A 5,165-nucleotide genomic window follows, 5' to 3' on the forward strand; every position below is an offset into this window, starting at 1 on the left:
TTTCAATTCTCACAGCAACACTGCCTGGTGGTTTCTATTGTGCCCATTTTACAGATGAAGTAACTGTAGAGAGCTGAGTGACGTACCCAAGGTTGTCTGGATAAACCCCAGAAGGAAGGGGATAGGTGGCTCCATTCAGGGAAACTGTGTCTGATCAGTCAGTCAAAACTCAAGTGACTTTATGTGCAAAGCACAATTACCACCATCGTTGTCATCATCTTCATCTTCATCGTTGGTGTCATTGGCATCACAGTTATCTTCCCTATATTTGTTCCACATTGAATAGTTTGTGAAGCTCTTTTGCATCATTCAGCTTGACTTTTTACAACCCTGTGTGGGAGGCAAACCCAACATCAGTAATCCCGTCTTGCGGATGGGAAAACAGAAGCTCAAGATTGGGCGCTACCTGCCTGTGTGGCAAGGTCGGGACTCAACTCCAACGTGGTTTTCTTTCCAGTGCTTTCCCAGGTGCCTGGGGAAGAAAAAGCCTTGGAGGGCTGGGTAGCAGGGCACTAGAATTCAGCAGCCATGAACGTGCTGGGAGACCGGCTAAATATAGGGCAGTCAAACCTGGCCGCTGTACGGATTTAGCTATGCTCATGGCAGGTAGGGCAAACCATGGCCTCTGAAGCAGAGGCCACACAAGTAACATCTGAACAGGAGACACCTGCTTTACAGTGTGTAGATAAAGCATTACAACTGGTGGTCATCAGGCAGTCATGCAAAAAAAAAAAAAAAAGATTTGGGGGGAAGTAGTAGAGGAAGCAGTGTTGACTACTCCTACTCAGTCCCTGCTGTGTTGTGTTGCAAGAGATACCAAGGGAGCAAGAAAGCTATAGGTGAGAACCCCTGCAGCCTAGGGGAGAACATCAAGGTGCAGTCCAACACACTGGCAAGGCTGGCCAGGAGGAGGACTAAAGCAGGGGCTTTCTGCCATGCCCCAGCGCCAGCAGTGTTCTGGCAGGCCTGAAAAGCATGGAGGAGGATAACACGTCTGTCAGCTTCCAGGAAATCCCCCCTCGCTCCTGCTTCCCTGAGCTAGTCAACCAAAAAGTCTTCAGAAGCATGGCTAGAGCTGAGGTCTAGACTTGAACCTTGTGTCCTCTGAATCTTGCTTACAACATCTGGGCCAGAGCCCTGCCCCGTGACACCCAAAGCAGAACCGCGCCCTGCTCTCTTCTGCCACAGCCCGGGATGGTGGACTCAAGCCGTTCTCCACCAGCCAAGCTGACAGCTGAGCTACTTGGAGAGGAACTTTTAGAATTAATAGTCATGACAAAATAGGAAATAGGAACGCTTCCCATAGAGGAACACCATAGTCATCTATAATAATCTCCTAGGGACTATTGTTTACTGAAATATAGTTAATATATTTTAAGATACATACTTTTTATTGCATAGGACTAGAACCAGATGAGACACCAAATGCCCCTTGAGATCAAATGTCCTTTCTAGTGGGACAGTTGGGTCTCCATCAATGGCAAATCTTTCTGAGCAGGATACATGGCTTTTAATGGACGGATGTTTCTCCAGCTGCTAGAAGGTCCTGGGTTAACTAGAGCACAATGAGGAAAATATTCAACCTCCCCACTGCCAAGGAGTTCCCTGCTTTCCCACCACCTCCATCGCCTTGTTCAGGCTATCAGAAACAAACATCTAGAAGTAGTCTAGCAATCCTGGTTGGAATTGCTCCCTCATCCCTGGTGACCGCAAAGCCATTAGGGTGTTCTCACAGGCTGCATTTGGTTTGTGTTAGACTGGTTAACACATATGTGGTGCGGTATCTCTGCATCTATATGTCCATGTGTGAGGGTCCTTTTATGTCGGTTATCTGCCAACATGGGGAAGATCTCTCTGGAATGAGGGTTCAGTGCTCTGACACAGTGCACTCAGCCATTTGGCCATTATATCGTTTGATAGACTAAGCTGGGAACGCACCTTAGTTTGGGGTAGGGTTGGCCTCTCGGAGAATATAAAAAGAGAGAAATTGGTGGCAAAGGCATTCTGATGAGAACCTGACTTCTGCCTGCCTCCCTCTGTTCTCTCCTGCCCCTCAGAGACTTGTCCTGGCTGCAGAAGCTTCCTTTGCACTGGGCCTGAGGATATCAAAGTTTAGCTAATCAACAGGTCTATAACGGTCAAGATTTGGGCCAAGAAAATCCTTCTATAGAAAAGCCCCATATCTGAACCACACCACTCTGGGCCAGTTGCCCCTGGTCACCCTCAGACAAACCCTCGTCTCTATTTCTCCACTCCTACGGGGATTCCCAGGGAAACGTGCAGAAACAGGTACCCAGAGTTGCTACGGAGGTTCATGGCTCCTTTCAAGGAGCTAGATATATGGAACTTGAACAGATCAAGACAGGTGTTCCTCTTCAACTAGCAAGAAAGACCCGTAGTCCCCATGTTCCCCCACAGATGTCTTTGCTGACATCTTTTCCAGCGATAGAAGAATATAGGGGATACCTTCATCCATTCCTCAAAAGGACATCTTTACAAAGCTAGAGAAACTTGTCTGCTCTTCCCCACCCCAGGAGGAGGGAAAAGGGACATGAAGGAGGCACGTCGCAAGGTCCTTTGTAAGTCACTCTCATGTTTGCCACAGCCCTGGGTAGAGAGCTGGATCCACAGAAATCTCAGCTTTCCCTAGAGCTGTCCTGCAGAGTGCTCATGTCTGGAGACAGGAGGGCTAGAGAGGGGCCGGGGTGAAAGGGAAGATGCCAACCTTTGTATGGAGATGATTTTATAACCATGCACTTTTGTAACCATGAAAAATTTTTCATAAATGTACATGAATAATAAAGAGTGTATAGTTTAACAAATTCTCTAAAGAGTTGTGAAGAGGAGTGGGGGGGGGGCAGAGAAATAAAGAGAGACAGAAAGGAACTAGACGGAACCAAGAGAATGTGCGCCAAAATACACACACAAAAGGTCTACGGGGAGGGAGTGGATGGGAATAATTAGGAAATGTGCCAGCCACGGAGGGGCATGTGTGGGAGTAGAAGGAATGTCGCAGAAGCATATTTCTACCAGGCAAAAAAAGAATACGCGTGCGTCTGTATGCACATACCCCTGTGTGTAGGCATATTTTGGTGCCTGAAATTACACAAAGAAGAGAGCATATGTCTTATGTATGTTGATGTTTGCAGCTTGGGCCATCCATAAAACATGCCAAGGCAAGTGGGTGTGCCTGCCTAGTTAGCATCACTGAAGAGCGTGTGCCAGGGAGATGGTCAAAGCCGACAGCATGGGCAAAAGGACACTGACTCAGGCATGCTGGTAACCAAGCATAATGCTTGGTGTGCCGGATGGGTGAGGCCATCGTGGGTATAAGTTCAGTCTCTGTTCTCATAGGTTAGTAAAGAAGGGCAAGGATTCTAAGCCGCCTGGGTCTTGCAAGTGTTGCCATCGGAAGTGAGATGCTTGGGCCGTGTATACCTGGGGCACAGGGACAAAAAGACAAAGAAAGCGCACTTCTGTAAGCAAAATGGCAGCTGCTTTTATCCCAGCACTCTGAACAGGCAGTGGCTGTAAGCAGGAAGTTGTTCCTTCCGCCAACAGGGATTTTAACCTCCCTCTACTCCTCCCACTGCAATTGCCACAGAACACAGACAGATACAGCACTCACCGAGCAAAGCCACCAAGGGAACACAGACACTGACTCAGAACACTCAGACAGAACATCCCCAGCTATAATCAGTGTTTTCTGGAGTAGATTGAAGGGAGGCAAAACCCTTCTCTTCAAATTAAGTATTTCATAGAGACCATACTGAACAAGCACAAAATCAAAAATAAGGCTCCTGAAATAAGCAGACATCTCACAGAATACCAGACCTTACATATCTCATTCAATGCTGTCCCTGGTGCCAAGCATATACCTAGCAACTAATGATGATGATGATGATGGTGGTGATGATGGTGATGATTATATAACATTTATTGAGCACTTACTATGTGCCAGCTGCTGTGCTAAACACTATATCTGGATTAATTTACTTAATTTTCACAAAAACTATTATTGTCCCCACGTTATAGATGAGGGAACTGAGGCACAGACAGGTTAATGTGTGCCTAAGGTCACATAGCTAGTAAGTAGCAGATACTCAGTAATACTTGGTGACTGACAAACTTTAGGGAACAAGAACAACATGGAACATAAAAAAAGTCCAGTCTCAACTGGAAGTAAGCTTTTAGTAACAGAAGTCCTCTACAATTACTTGGTAAAAGAAAATTGGAGAGTAACACGTAAAACCAACACATGCCTCATACGTTTCAATGCAGTAGCTTTGATGACTGCATTGGTCAAGGTAAGCTAATTGTGATAATAGGTGATCCCAAAATCTAAACAGAATAAAGATTTGTCTACCTGGTTATTTGACACAATAAAGACTCACTTCCTACTCATGTCACATCTCAATGCATGTCAGAAGCTCTGCTCCACACAGTTACTCAGGGACCCAGGATCCTTCCATGGAGTGGCTCTACCATCCTGGAGACCACAGAGCCCTCCACTGAGTTTTCTGCAGTATGGAGGATCTCAAGCGAGATTTGGAGGGGCCAAAGTGAAAAGTGTTGTGCATCAATTCCAGCCATATTTCATTTGCCAAAACTCAGTCCCATGACTCCATTTAACACCAAGGGAGTCAACTAGCTCTGCACCTAGAAGGCAAAGGAAACAGTCTCTAACACCGTCTTCTCTACTAGTCACCAAATACCTGTTTCACTCTTCCTCCACCCTTATCTTACCCTGTCACCACATCCAGCTCAAAGCTCAAGATCACCAATGATCCAGGACTCTGCATCAGGTCTCCTGGTGGTCCAGTGGCCAATGAACTAAAAAAGAAAGTTATCTGCCTCCCACCCACCCCCTACTCTACACACAAGCAATATACAACGGTGGCACAGGGACAGAGTGACAGCAAAGGAAAACCCTTGTTTGGAAAGCACGAAAACACACACAGCTGTCATGGTCCATAGCAATTCTGAAATCCTGCTGGGAGAGCATTATGAAGGCCTTGCAAGTTCTTATATTAGACTCTGATGCTGCTTTCTGGGAAAAGCTCCTCTGGCATTGTTCTCTGTGGCCTCTGACCTTTCCCTTTTGGAGAGTCTCCCTTTTCCATTACCCACCATGGCCATATTGACAGTAGGTCTTGGGGAGTATG

This window comes from Lemur catta, chromosome 7 (assembly GCF_020740605.2).
Source record: "Lemur catta isolate mLemCat1 chromosome 7, mLemCat1.pri, whole genome shotgun sequence".
NCBI lineage: Eukaryota > Metazoa > Chordata > Mammalia > Primates > Lemuridae > Lemur > Lemur catta.